The 16,263-nt window shown below is 34.0% G+C and overlaps 1 protein-coding gene across 1 annotated transcript in view; it reads left to right on the top strand.

Annotated features, from left to right (window-relative positions):
• The window catches only part of shaker (potassium voltage-gated channel protein Shaker), a gene marked incomplete at its 5' end in the record, with an annotated part of 629,484 nt that extends 619,836 nt beyond the window's left edge, over nt 1-9,648 (top strand). The window contains one exon of the mRNA XM_089593785.1: nt 9,279-9,648. The remainder of the gene's footprint in view (nt 1-9,278) is intronic.
• Nucleotides 9,649-16,263: the final 6,615 nt, after the last annotated feature.

Below are 16,263 nucleotides of genomic sequence, written 5' to 3'. Positions count from 1 at the left end.
AAGGCACTGTGTAGATGATAACAACCTCTTTGAAATAATGCGCTAACTTCCTTCCGCACATGCATATGACATCTCAAAATACACTTTAGGTTATGAATAAATCCAGCAGATGGACATGCAGCTGTGTCTGTACCAAGTGGACAGACTGCATAACCAAATAAACAGACTACGGGGTGGTACAGGTTTTAGCTGAGAAATGCAAATTGTAGGTATATTTCTCAAATAGGGAATAGAATTTTGCAATACAAGTAGGAACGTTCTGGTAAGATTTATAGTTAAGCTGTGTGAATGAACGATAACATATGGGTTAACAATAAAGGATGTACGTGCCTTACCTGCAGTACTAGATGCTGAAGCAAGCCATTGGTTTCGCAGGGAGAAATTTTTGCAGCGGTCAATCTGAGAAATGGCAAATGACTTGATGACAATTTAATATTAGAGAGTCGCAGCAGCAACTAAGAGAGACAGACAGGCCCCCATAGGGGCCTAACGAGGACGTGGCAGCTTATTTGTCGAAAATCTAAACCTTTATGGGTTAAATTAACCCTGCTTTCAACCTGGAGCCGCAAGTCAATAGAGTGTATAGAGTCTGCACCCTAGTTATCAAGGCTAAATAAACCGGGCCCACATTTAAAATTTCACAGACCTTCCAGTGCTAGAAAAAGAGGTCAAGTTAATTAAGAGTCAAGACAAGGACTATCAACTCTTTTTTGGACCTGAGGAATTCCCTTTACACTTTACAGTGAAGCTTACAGGGACCAATAGAATACTGAAAGTACTATCTCCAAACAGTGAACTGAGGCACTTTCTCAACTTCAATATTAACGGGACAAGAGTATTTGCGTTAATCGACAGTGGTGCGACTTAATGTGACTTGGGTAATAATTTTTTAAAAAGATTAGAGAAATTTTATCCATACCAGTCCAAAGTCCAAGTAAATAGAGACCACGTAGATATGCACCTAAGATCTTTCAGGTAGCACACGAAAAAATTGAGGGACTTGAAAAGAAAAATATCATCAAGGAGTCAGAAAGTACTTGGTGCAGCTGTCCATTACCAGCCCTGATGGCTAACAAAAAATTTTTAGTTTGCATCGACTACAGAAAGTTAAATAAAGCCACAAAGAAGATTGCATACCCGATGCGCCTGATAGATAATATTCTTGGCAAGCTTTGCAAGGCGAAGTTTATTTCACAGATAAACCTTAGCAAAGTCTATCACCAGATACTGTTGGAAGATAACAGCAAAGAGCTGACAGCCTCCGCAGTGCCAGGTCAAGGTCTTTATGGGTTTATACGGATACCTTAAAGCCTTACAAATGCGTTTTACATCTTTCAAGCCATCATGGACAAAATCATTTAACCAGAACGGGAGCCATATGTCTATATTTAAATGGACGATATTATAATCGTAACTAAAAACTTCTATGAATACAAGAAATGGCTCACGATTGTCTTGAATGTTTTTAAGGACTCTAACTGAGTTATACATTAAAGTTTGGATGTATTGAGGTAAAGTACCTGGGGTATAAAGTAGATTAGTAAGGATTAAGGGTGGATCTAGATAAAATCAAACCAATTGTTGAGAACCCAGCTCCATTAAACCTCAAACAACTCAAGCAGTTTATTGGTATGGTTGGTTGGTATGCCCACTTTATCAAAATACTAGCCGATTTTTAAACAACCCTAACGAATCTCATGTCTAAATACGTTAAATAAAAATGGACCATGAAAAAAGAGTAGGTATTCGAAAAGTTAAAGCAGGCTTTAACTGAGCCCCTAGTAGTTAAAAGGCTTAATTTTTCGATATAATTTGTGTTATAAACCGATACTAGCAATTATGTTGTTACAGATAAACTTACTTACGAATTTTACAAAGAAAAACACATTCTTTGCTATGTAAGCAGGACCTTAAGTAAAGCCGAGTGAAATCATACGATGACAAAAAAAGAGTACCTAGTAGTAATTTGGTCGGAGACCTCTTTGGAAGATATTTGCCAGGAGAAAGTTTTACAGTGAACCATAGTAGATTATCATAGTTAAACAAGCTAAAGAATCTTGTAGGTAGTTAGTTCGTAGGAATATGGCCTCGTAGGCATATAACGTGAAATTAATTCACCAAAAAGGAAGCCTGCATCAAGTTCCAGACGCTTTGTCACAGGCATACAAAGGCCAAATTTCAGCAATAGGAGATGTTGTCTTGGCTACCACTACAAAAGATGTTTTGTACAAGAAACGTATGAAGTTAATAAAGTGGATCCACTAAAATAAGATCAGCGTTCTCAGATTTCGGTAGGAATCCATTTCCCATGAATCTGTCAAAACAACCTAGGAATACGGATAAATTAAATAAAAGGGACACTTAAGACTGCGAGGATCGAATACAAAGGCTACCTCTCAGAAGGGATTGAACTAAGAAACACATCGACAAAGCTACGGCTTGCCAATGAAAGTATTATAATGAGAATTATTGACCCAAAAAAATTTGAAGTAAAAAACCTGAGAAATCACCTTCTGTCTTCAGCCTGGCTCAAACTTTTAGCGCAATTAGCCCCTGATTTCACGGACCCAAGCACGATTGCTCAGGTTTTGTTGAAAGTGGTAATGGAGGTTAGGGACGTAGATACTGGAAAAGTAGTTGAAGTACACGTATTAGATCTACAAAAAGTAATCCCCACCCCAAATGACTCAAACTCAACCACTACACATAATGCCTCCAAGAAACACGAAGTCAACGTGGTTGTGGCTAACCAACCATTGACAAGACCTGAGGATTTGAGCCCTGTATGCCGAGTTAGACAAGTACGTGAAGGCCAAACAGCAGCCCTTCGTGGCTAGGAGAGGCTAGCTCATGGTACTCTGCGAGATAGCGTCGCTTTCAGACATGTAAGAGATAAGGGACCAACAATGGCTAAGGTGAAAAAGGTCACAACACCAGGAACCACCCACTAACCTAGCGCCCCTTGCCCAGTTGATTGGGGCCCAATATTATGACTCCAGCGAATGGATCATTGGGTTAAACAAGCCTGACCCAACATTCCTTCCCCCTCCTTAACCCCATTAAGGAGGAGCTAGAGACGGAACAGGAGCCATTGGGAGAGAAAGAGGGGACAGTTTGGTAGTAGCCGTCTTAACAGGGCATGGGTGAACAAAGAAACAATGCTCCCAGCCCTCATATTGTTGAAGGTGACGTGGGCCAGCAATTTCTCGTACCCAGTTAACGGCAGAAACCGCAACTTCCCTCTGATCCTAATATAGGAAGCAACGGCAACATCAGAACCAGTTTTAGAGTTTGCCAGCTCAGGATGTGGAAGATCGGGACACAGATTCTCAAGGTGTAACTGGTCCCAGAATTAGAAATTTTGTCATCGTTGCACTACAAAAAACGTGACTCTCACACAGTACCCTAAATGCTAAGAGAGCTCGCTCAAAGAATAGTTAGAGTTCCTGGCTGAGCAGGTAAACCGTCACCCCAAAAATTCTTTTTTTTTCCTCCTTCCCCAATGATTTTTTTCTATCTTCCTTTTTATTCTGTTTTGTCTTTACTTATTATGTACCAGCTGGTATAACGTTCGTAATAAGCATTTTTTTATTAGTTCTTTTAGTTCTCTTTGATTTTTAAAATTTCCTTTTTTTTCCTTTTTTTTTTTTAGAACTTAAAGTGACATCTTTTATTAAACTTTTTCTGGAAAAACGTTGTATAAATAGTTTTAAAAAAATGGTTCTTTCATTAAAACTGTAGTTACTTTTTTTCCTAAAAAATCTATCACTAAGGCACTGTTATCAGCACATAGTACATTCAACACAAATGATAACAAAATATTAAAATACTCCACCTTTATTAATAATGACTGACACATACAGCACCAATAGCTCTCGCTTGATATCCAGTACAACGTGATCGGCTGCTAGCAAACATCAGCCAAGGTGTTGCCTGAGCTTATGCACGGGGATGCTAGGTAGCTAGGTGAGCAAGAACCATAGTATATACTACGAAACTAGGGCTCGAGGTTAAAGTAAGGCAGCGGTCATAATAAGATTCATAAAGTAAATTTTCTTTTATTAAGTAAATAATTAAGTATAGCTCTTTACTTTGATTCTGCGAGTTTACTTTTATTTCAATATTTTTTATGATAATTAATGTATATTTTGTCATTTTGATTATCCAAAAAAAATTTTTATTTTTTTCTTTGTATTTCAACACAATCTAATACTTTATTTGTACGTTGTTTATGTCAGAAAGAAAAATTTTGAAGAAAGAGGTCTGAAAATCTCCAATCAACTGTTAATTAATTAATTTTTCTCAATTTACACGTGATTATTTTTTTTGGTAAATAATTGGGCATACTTTAAGCTGGTAAGGACATAAATCGTAATAATACTAATAGCAAATGACACTACAACAGCGTGACATATTTTAGAGCTACATAGTACTGACCAGTTATATCTTGGAAAGATCCAGCAGAAAAAGGCGATATGTAACATCACACAAGAAACTACGCTTGATACATTTACACCAAGGTACACTTCCGTCAAGTTTTTTATATAGTTTTCAACATGAGATCTTATACCTGCAAATGAATGTTCTCTTTTCTGCATGTGGCTTGCTGTAAGGTACGAAATTTCAGTGTCAGGCCTGGAGGGCACATATTAAGAATGAATATAGGGCTCAGTGTGGCTTCCTTCCCGTGCTTCCTACCTGTATGCTAGAGATATGAATATGATTCTGCGAGAATGAATTCGTGAATGGCAGCTATCAGTGTGTCGGTGTACTGAGAAAAAGCATAGTAATGGTGGCAAATCCGTAGTTACGTGCTGGCTAACAGTGTGTAGTGGGCCACATAGCATACGATGCATCTACGTCGTGAAACAAGGACAGACACTTGAGCTCGTTACAAGGCTGGCACTGAAACAGCGTGGCATTGTATCAGTAGACTTTCACCTGCCAAGATACCGTTAAAGTCGAGACCTCAGTGACACGAACACCTGCACGTTCATACACGGCCACGCAAGCTCCTTGGTGCCCTTGACACGAATAGCATCGCCAAAAATATTAACAAGAATATCACCGGAGATATCCTGGTAGGTAGAAATATCTAGCGTTGGTGCTGTGGGTTGTGGTGTGTAGAAATAGTCTTCCCTTATCACCCTATCTTAATTTATTAGAGTCTACTCGAGTTTCCTATCACGAGTGACTAGGTGAACACATCGCCAAGTATCATGGATTACAAATTTAACAGCAAGCCACGATGATAGGACCATAACCATTGTGGTGTGCAGCATCTGAGCTATAATTTACGTGGCTGCTATTGAAGTAAATAAATATGTTAATTTAACATACAAATATTGTCTCGTAATATTCACTCGTTTTGTGTAGCGTTAACTGTGACTACAATGTGGTAGTGACCCAGCGTATGTAATATGAGTGAGTGTGTGTTAAAAAATTAAAAACGCTCATGTCACATTGATAGCTACACGATATTACGTATTGCTAAAATTGACACTACATAAGACTTCGAACAACCCAATCTCTCCCCAAATACCATAAAAGTAAAATAATAATAAATAAAAATGAAATCACACATTAGTCAAAATCCCTAGCTAACGTATCACATTATATATGTATGCACATGTATAAAGTTGTATGCAAATATGAATGAGAACTTTACATTAGCATTAAATAAGGATATGCCAGTTGCAAGTGGTCTCAAGGTTGTCTTTTTACACGCTCTTCTCTAAGATCCTGTAAGCTGCGTTCAACTTCACTCAATTTAATGGCCGTTTCAGCTTTTTACTCAGAGAAAAATGCTTTTTGCGTCTTAGATTGCTGATTCAGAAAGTATTGACAAATCAGAGGATTCCTTTAGATCTCTTCCAGAATCCAACTAATACATAAAGTAAAGTCGCAAAAACTGTTATAATCGCTAACCACATAAGCTCTTCAACTAATTTTGCTGAAATTTTGCATACTTATTCTTGACACGTCCTAGATGGCCTTTTGTTTAGTTCTCATTCTAAAAAAGTTAATAACAGTTGAAGTAACTTCAAGTACGAACCTTGATAAAATGTGATTGAACATATAAGTAGAAATTGATGAATGGGTCAGTGATAAAGGGGGATTAAGGGGAATGACGAAGGAGCAGGAGAAAGGAGTATGGAGGGGGAACGATGTTGATGGAGAGTGGTACATACATATATACTAGTGGGGCTTTACCCTCTGCATGCTATGCGTTTCAAATTAAACTCTTAAAGATCAGTTAAACACTAAACTTTTTCAGTACGATCTTAAAAAGATCAAATAATACACGAATCTTTGTAAAGTATACCAAAGTAAAAAATAAAGTTGTAGAAATTTGATAGCTACTTCAGATTTATAAAAAAATTCGTTTTAATATTGATTGAATGCAACTTTTTTATTTTATTTACTTAGAATAATTTGCAATAATTATGTACAACCTTAAGTTTTCTAAATATTGTGAAACGTCTGGAATTAAAAGACAAACGATATAGAAATATTTATTTGTCTATACCATCTAAAATTTCTAGTAGAAAAAAAGACAACTATCATGAATGATTTTTATACTTCAATGGTTATGCCACTTTATAAAAAACATATTAAAAATTAAATCACAGTTTTAAAAACAACAAATTAATAAGGAAACAAACTGATTTTTTAGACAACATAGACTGGTATAAACATCCACATTACATCTCAGTGGAGTGGCATGTCATAGAACCTTTCGTTTACTATTAAACTGAAGCAATGTAGAATATTTATTTTTGGTAGTTACATCGGGGAAAAAGAATTTCAGAGAAGAAAATTTATTTACATTAGATGAGGCTTCTATGATCCCAAAAAAATCTTAGAAAAAGTGGAAAGAATATTGCGTAGCTTATAAGATACGAACTCTTAGTTTGGTTAAAAAATTATTGTTTTAGACGAAAATCTTAGACTTATTTTTTTAGTTTTAAAAAAATAGTAATAGAAGTATAACGACACAAAAAAAACATTAAAGCATTATATCTCTGGTCAATTTTTTTGTTGTTTGAAACTAGTAATTAGTATTTGTTCAAATGACAGAACATTTCATTATTAGAATAACTACTTACAAACTTGTTAATAAAATTGATTGTGATGCTCATATGAATTGTTTCATTCAGATGTTTAACGGTATTTGAGAGATCTAACCTCCACGTTATCTTAGTTTTAAACTTGAAAATATTGTTCATTTGATACAAAATTTAAGTGTAGCTGATAGCTTATGTAATAATACATTATAAAGAATTGTAAATTACTTCAACACGATGTTGAAGCAAAAGTAATAACTAAGAAAACCTTAGTACTAAAGTTTGTTTACAAAGAATAACTAACGTTGTGCATGATCTGAGTTGGAGACAGAAGGATAAGCTTTATTTAAATATTTGACATATTTCAATAGAAAGAAAATAGGGATTTTTTTCTTATCGTGGTAAATACGGCTACAAGTAAGGTCCATAGTTTAAATACTTTATTAAATCATTTATTGTTTTTTTAATAAGCACAAAAATCCTGTGTAATGTTTTTCTACGTACTTTATAATAAAATTAATTATTTTATTAGGATTTTAAAGAAGGAGCAGTGCGCCATCGCACTTCATCAATGGTGGTGTGAAAATCTTCTACCAATTACTGAGATTAAGTTATGAAGTTTTCAGAAGAAGTTGAGGGTAGCTTAGAAGATGTGTTGGGATATTGTAAGGGAAATGAGGAGAATTTTCTAAAGAATATGAAAAGGTTTAAAGGGATCGCATACGAAAATTGATTTCAAGAAAAAGATCTAAGAACGAATATAATTTAATCTTATTTAGGGATCTGAGGGGGGATTTCTTATTATTATACGAAGTTTTTAAGGGACTTATGAAGAGCTCTTTAACATTGTGATAAATGTCTGAGGGAAAAAGAGTGGGAAAGGGGCAAACACAAGTTTAACATGAGAAAAATAACATGAAAACCGATAGAATTTTACCCTATTTAGAAGTCACTAGGGGAGGGGTGGAGGGTTGGCTGAGGGGTGTCTTTAAAATAGTTAAAAAATTCGAGGAGAAAGGGTGAGGAGGGGTTGAGGGAGCACACAAAAATTGAACCTGATGAAAATTACGTATAAGTTGATGAAATTGCATCTTAGTTAGAGGGAGACTTAGGGAGTATGAGAGGGGGCTGTGGTATGCTTATAGAAATGGAGGGGGATGTTTTGTATGAGCCTCCAAAATTACTATGTTATATGAGATGGTATCCATCTGTTGGCACTATTCTTACACTGTTAGCCTTATTTCATATCTTTAAGTGCAGACCTACATGTATTTCATAGAGCAATAATTTAACTGGCAGTAACTTAAGGGTAAGACCACTTTGGTTTGTTATTGAAACTGACAGTAGAAAAGTCTTGATACGAGCGTATTAAGATAAACATCTTTTATTTACAGTAATGTGGCAACTTTTTAATGAAAATTCTCTTAGAGAGCTATTTTTAAGAATAAAGAACGTTAAATTAACTCTCATATGTAAAGCATATCGATAACAATCCTGTTTTTTTTCTATTTGAAAATTTCGAGTATGTGATTTTTGAGTAAATAGAAGTGCAGTCACCAAGGCTTTATGTGCTTTTTAAACTCACCTTGCCTTGCTTCTGTGTAACTTAGTTTTAATATTTCAAGAGGTTAGGTAAAACCATTTTTTGTCCTAATTAAATTTTTTACGAGCACATTCTTGTCTCTTCCTTGAAAAAAATAATGTGTTTAGAAATAAATTCTTATTTACTTTGTGCTGTCTATATTTTTAATTTGACAGAACTCTATCTTTTTTTTTGTATAGAACAAAATGACTAACCGATAAAATTATGTTGTAAACTATTGTACTTTTTGTCTTAAAACTGTAACTTCTTACTGTCTTATTAATTAATTAAACACCTTATTTTCTTACTTTCAATATCGAGTTTAGCAGTATTTTGGCTAAGCAAGAATGAAAAGCATTTGTAACACATTAAAAAACAACAATAAAAAAGTATTATCTTATTTACTAAGTATTAATTATTGCAGATATAAAAAGGTAGACAAAAATTGTATGTGGGTACAAATATTATTTTAATAAGAGATGTACTCCTTTACTTTTTTTAAGCCATAAATTTCTATTGTTGCTAATTTATAAACAAAACTGTTAGAGCACAAACCAAAAGCATTAAATGTAAATGCATATATATTTTACTTAAGCTTACATAAGGTTAACTTTGCATATTTTTTTCAGGCAAAGTTAATCCAAAACTGAATCTACAAGCTCTAATCAATTCTTTGGATAGTACCTGATTATGTACATATTTGTACGTGCACACATAAGGATATGGGCCAAGTATCTTGTATACACGTACTTAGACATTAAGTATAGAAAAAAGTTTGAAAAACAGAAAAACTATAATGTAAAGTGATGTGTTTTGTATAGTGCTTCGAGTATCTTGAACATGTTAGAAGTCGCGCACTTAATACCACCGAATCCAGTGTTCAAAATATTTATATACAAAAATAAATGATTGTTTGTTAATTGAAACGTTAAAAACAACAAAACAAGTTGTATAAACTTAAATTAGTGTAACATAAGTAAATTTTGTCAAGCAAACGATGTGCAAATGCATTTTATTTTCCTCACAATATAAGTTACAGAAATAGATGCAAGTAAAAACATAACGTACATTAAAGTATTATTAGATAATTTATATAGCTTTTTCTTAAACCAATGAGCTGTTATCGAATTTCTCACTAAACATAAAATAACGGATAGAAAGAAAAAACATTCTTATGTATTACTATGAAGAGGTAATTTATTTACCGTAATTAAGTTATTACAGTTTGAGACAATTTAAACGACTATCTCCTTAAACTAAAGCATATGCCTTATATTAAGTATGTATTGAATAAACATGTAAAAATGTAAATACCGTGCACTTACTTCCTATTCCAAAGTTCTTATTTGTCAGTTTTTGAAAATGATTAAAGCCTTAAAAAATAATATTAATGTGTTGTCACATTTGTAATGTATGTTACTTAGTAAGAATTATGGTTTCAGTTGTGTAAGTACTTGTTATTATGCAAAACAGTAACGATTGCATATCATACATTCTAAGTATATTATAAGTGCAATCTTAATACGTATATAAAATATATGATTTACATTTTGTACCGTAAATTCTGAATAAAAACAATGAGGCTGTATGCTTTTGATGGTTCTCAAATGATTATGTACTAACAGCTACGTACAAAGTGACTGAAACTTATTTGCCAAATATAATGTTTTAGAAAAAGTATTTTTAAAAGTAGTAGTCGGTAGGATATGACATCTCTGCGAGATTTGAGACTCTGCCAGACAGTTTTTAGAATACTCAACAGAACAGAACTACCCTCTAATCTAATTGAAGAATTTGTGTAGGCTTGGATTATTATTGTATCTACAAAAACCTAATGTTATTTTATGTGGCTTAAATTAATCAATAACTCATTGCTTACAACGATTTTGTGTACAAAGTTACTTACAAGAATTTTTTGTGTGGTAACAAAGATTTACAAAAATAAAAGTACATTTATAAAAACTATTTTCAAAACTTCCCTTGAAATATTTTGGACCAAAAAATCTTATCCTGCTTAGATTACGAGGTTTAATCTGGTTGGTACGAAAAAAATTAAACATAAAATGCATACGTGTCCAGGTATAATGATGAAAATAACAACATATTATAAAAAAAAACAAAATCATTGTACGCATTCCAAATGAAGTAAAAAATAAAAGCATCCTCAACTTTACATAAAACACTCCATTTCAGCTCCACGTTTCTAAAATGTTTCCGAATACATTGAAAAAATTATTGTATGAAAAAATCTCAACAACAATATAGTAGTACGAGTTTTTTTACCGTTAAAATTATCATTTTTTCTTCCATACGTTGACATGCCCACATTGTATTTTACTAAGAGGCTATCTTAATATCGTTTGATGTGAAATATTTATCGTCAGAATAAGTTCAAATTTAAAAAAGTTGTTATATGCATAATCATGTGGCATTTTTAATAAAGAATCCCTGCATGGTTAATGAAAGGTACTGAAAAAAATATAATCAAAAACTTTTTACCGTTCTCCAAATACTTGTATTAAGGTGATTCTATCAACATTACGTCAGTCAAATGAACGACGAATCTACTAATGTATACTTGCAGCAATTAATTCTATGAAAAAATTAACTGTCACTGTACTAAGACACTTTTTATTGCTATATACTTGAATTTCTCTTCTCTCATGGTCTTTATATCATCATTTTAAAACAAGTAAAATTAAGTTTTTGTCCAATATGTTATGGCTTCTGCTTAAAATTTTTATTTAAATCTATACTAATACAAGTATTAACAAATAAGATTTCCTTATTACTCCTAATTTTTTTCATGTTCAGATTATACATACAGTTACAGTTTTAACTCAGATGTGATATTAAGTATGCTTAAAATATTCAATGTCAGTCAATTATTTTAAGCTCATGCAATCATTATGAAAAAAGAAAAAATCTCGAAACAAGGGAATAAAACATGATTTTCCTTAAACACTTCGAATAATTCTGTTTAAAATTTATGCAAAATACGGAAAAGCGTAATATTATTCAAAAACTTAAGAACACTTATTACATCGATATCAAAAATCACAACTACTCTATCAATTTCTTGACCACACATTATATACAATACATACACCAGATATTTTACAGAAGAAACGTACACACTTTGCCTTCTGACGAAAAATCGTACTCACAGCTATATCCTAAGGAAGAATCATACAGGCAGCTATGTTCTGACAAAAAATCGTACAAGCAGCTGTATCCCGACGATGAATCGTACATGCAGCTAATATTCTGACAAAGAGTTGTAAAGGCAATTAATATTCCGATGAAGAATCGTACAAACAGCTACGGTCAAACGAAAAATCGTACAGGCAGCTATCTTCTAACAAAGAATAGTATAGGCTTTAACGTACCGATGAAAAATCGTACGCGTCCGTGCATTTCAAAGAAAAATCGTTCATGTCATTACTTTTGCATGAACAGTTAATAAGTAGTTATGGTTCTGATCTCGTTATTTAGTACATACAAGGAAAATAGTATATTAATATACAGCGTATTCGAGTTACATATTTTCTAATGGTTACTTGTGGTACAGGCATATCATTTTTTCCCCTTAAATTATCGGGCTAAGACAGAGGTATCGTTTAAAAAAAATGTAATTAGTTGTTGTGGTTTGAAGAAACTTGTTTTTGGTTCAACATTTCCAGTCTTTTTTTCTACTTTCGCCTTTTAGTGGTTAGTGGGTTTAGTATAGTCAACGAAAAAATTTACACAAGTACTAATATGGCAACGCCGATAAGTAGTAATGTATGTTAATAATATTGAATACACCTTTTCTGCAATTATACATCATGTTTTTATTAATCGTGCATATAGTTATGTAAAAAACAGGTCTAATAAGTCTATATTCTCTTACATAAACACAGGTTGAATACCGGATTTACGGACATCTTAATGTTATTAACTAATTTGTAGATAATCATGTAATATATTGTGGTTTCCTAAGCTGTTTGCTTATCACATTAATTTTTATTTCATTTTACAACACTTGTGCTAATATTGAAAACAATTATTGTAACTGCTTACGTGCTTCGTAATGTGAGACTGGGTATAACCCTAATCCTAATAAAAACAAAGATATTAGCTTTTTATCTCATCCTCTAGAAAAGCCATCATCTAGACAGCTCCTTAGTAATGTCACTATCTGTGATTCTGTGATTAAGACGTAGGGACGATGATTTTGATGTGTACTAGAAAGGATTGCTGTGTCCTTTAAATGGTACCCAGCAAGATTGATGATCAAGTCGTTTATTAGAAACTTTGTAGTAGAGGTGCACACGAAAGACTTGCATACTTGGGGGAAAGAAAAATTAAGAAAAAACAAAAAAGGAAGGTAGGGATAATATATATAACATCCAATCTAACATGATACAATAGGCTTCCTTTACGCTATAATTTTATCTGGTTACTTAATAGGAAGCTCACTAGAGATTTTCTTTGGCAATTTCTGCTGATGCTTGCTTCCCTTCAATCAAAAAAAGTATAAAATCTTATTAGGTCACTCAATAATGATTTTCTTACCATGGGCACAAAGTGCAACTGCCACTTCACACCCTCTGGGGACACTTTGCACCCTTGTTATCACTTTGTGCACATGGGCAGAAGAGTTTTTTGCACCCTCCGATCCCAAAGTACTTTTCTGCGCTAGGGCCCAAAGTAATTTACTGGGCGCAAAGTTGGCCCACGGGCCCAAAATTACCCTTTGCGTTCTCAGTAACAAGAAGATTATACGTGACTAACACACCAACATACGACCATCGTGCCCGTCAGCTGCTTATGTTTGTAATTTGTGCGCTAATGACGTTGTGTATTATTTTTTCCCAAGTTAACTTCTACATGACATTAAAGAAATGGTTGTTAAGCTTAGTAGGTACTTGTTATGACATTTGTGAGCTATGGATTGTATAGATATTTAATAAAATAAAAAAAAGCCATTTGACTAAGTCAGTATATCTAGTAATTAAACAATTGAACGAACTTTTGAAGTTTAATTGCAATTGTATGAGTGCCTTCTCTAAAGGGATCAAATTGTAGTTTCCCTTTCAGTGCCTTCAATACTATATTTTTCAAAGCTAAAACCGGCAATAGTTAGCGCTGGCAGTCTATCAACTGCGCCGTCGGCCTGCTTGTTGTCGCTATTTCTCATTTTTTAGAGTGTGCTGTAGTAGGGGGTTATTGCATTAAGTCGATAATAAGAAACATAATTGGGTCGGGTTTTCGATGTTTTCGGAGGAGGTGCTCATACAATTGCAATCGAATTTCACAAATTCTTTCAATTGTTCAATTGTATTTTGCACCTCCTTGTTCGAGATCAAATTATAGATGTTGAAAGTTAACTATTGCACAAATAATTGAGTGAAAAAAAGAAATGGATCTTTATTCAAACTGTATCTATACATTTGATTCACATTAGTCTAACTTTTAAGGATTGATGATGCATAGTCGTCTCTATTTGCCATGATTTCTCTATTGAAAAACTTGGAAAAAACTTCTAAATTTTGCGACCATCCAGCTGTTTTTTTAATAAGCTCTAAGTCTGCGTCCACTTTTCCAGCTGCTGACTTTGAAGCGTGGCACGTGCTGTGCACCGAAAATATTGACGTGTCAATTTCCCAAGTGTTAAGTGTCCGTTTGACCCAGCGACTCAAAGACTAAGCAGAAACTGTCTTTACGGGATCGCTTGTCAACAAAAACAGCTCTTTGATTGAATCACGGATATTGTTAGTTATTTTGAAATAATCGATGAGAGTTTTAGTGGCGCAGATTTTTTCGATGTGGTGAACAGGTAAACTTAACATCCATTGAAATAAATTTCTCTTAGAGGTTTTGACCGACTCTGGAATCGTCCTTATGACTTTTCATCCATACATTCTTATGTCATAAATATTAATAAAGGAAAACGTTTGCAAGCGATGGCCAGTAACAAGAGCCAATAACGTTACTAGTTTTTTTGATAGCTTATCTAGACTTCATTCGGCGTTACAGGGTTGTGATGTAAAAAAATTTAGTACAACTTTTGGGTCCCACGTATAATTATACTTTGGTCTGGATGGCCTTCATCTTGAAACCCCTTTAAAAAACTGTTTAACGCGGGTATCGTCTCTAATATTATCTCTTACAATCAGCGCGATGGCCGATCTAATGCAATTACCAGAACTCAAGAAGATTTCTTTATTAAATTCTATTGTGAGAAATTCTAAGATCTTGGAGATTTTTAGTTCAAAATCCTTCCCTCTGCAAGAATTCCACCACTTCTTCAGAGCAATGTTGTAACTTTTCAACGTCGAGTCGCTAATTGATGCCAGGCTTATTACAGTAGATTGTTCCAGATTCCCTTGTCTTATAAACACCTTCCTGATAACTTTATGCCACCAGGGTTAGCAATCTGCACAGTGGATGAGGTTGTCCGCTGGAAAAATTTAATAGATTCATGTTTGGTTTCAATTAAATTTTCAAACTTAACAGCGTTAAAAACAGACGAAACCACACTCGCCCTGGCCAGAGTGGGACGACTAAGATACCTTCGTCTGGCTTTTTTTAAATTTTTTGTCAAACTTTTAAAATTATACTGAAAGGAGGAAAAGCGTAAAATTTTTTGTCATTCCATGGTATAGTGAACGCGTCTATTACTTCTGAGCCCGGATCTCTCTTCTACAATACGTAACGATTACATTTGTAATTTTGCACTTCTTGCAAATCAATTTATGTCTGGATTGCCAAAATATCCAACGATTTCTTTAAAAGAAAAATCTGATAGTGCGAACTCCGTCTCAGGCTCTAATTTTAGTAAGTCGGCATCCGCTCCGACGTTATCTCTGGATTTTATATACGTTGTGACAATATAAATGTTTCTATCTTTACACCATAGCCAAATTTCTTTCGTGATTGAGTAGAGTTTTTCAACTCTGAGGCCGCCCATGTGGTTTATGTAGGCAATGGCTGTTGTATTGTCAATGCGCAACAGTATGTTGTAGTTTCTATTATTTGACGCGAAGCATTAAAAGAAAACGGCTTTCAATTCTAAGTAATCAATGTTGCTTTGTCACTCGTCTTTGGTCCAAAATCTATGAGTTTTCTTGTCTTTGTATATAGCTCCCCAACCCGAGAGGAAAGCATCTGAGAACATATCGTTGACACATTACGGGAAAAAAATATCTTTTTTCCCGAATTGGATATTACCTCTCCACCAGCGAAGGTCGATTTCGTTTAGTTCTATACAAATAAGCGAATGATAGTCGAGGGACTTTTTTCTAGAGCAACTACTTTTTCTTTCTGAATATTTTTTGTATATAGCCAACTATATTCGATTAGTGGACGGCAAGCTATTAAGGAACTGACAAACATGGACAGTTCACAGATCGTGATAACTGTTCGTTTTCTAAATTTTTCTATCAGTTTGCCTACATGTATTCTTTTTACCTCTGGTAACTTCAGTGTATGGGTTTTGAATGAAAAGTTTACGCACCTAGCTCGGGAGAGAAGAACTCGTTCGATCATTTTTGACGAACCTCAAATTTAAAAGCAGATTATGCTACGAGAGAGCCTGACGTAGAGAAACCGATTACTTCGTTTTAACTT

Source organism: Copidosoma floridanum, unplaced genomic scaffold (assembly GCF_036245765.1).
Source record: "Copidosoma floridanum isolate Cflo_tuat_1 unplaced genomic scaffold, Cflo_Japanese_pri ptg000020l, whole genome shotgun sequence".
Taxonomy (NCBI): domain Eukaryota; kingdom Metazoa; phylum Arthropoda; class Insecta; order Hymenoptera; family Encyrtidae; genus Copidosoma; species Copidosoma floridanum.
This window is presented reverse-complemented; position numbering and strand designations above follow the sequence as displayed.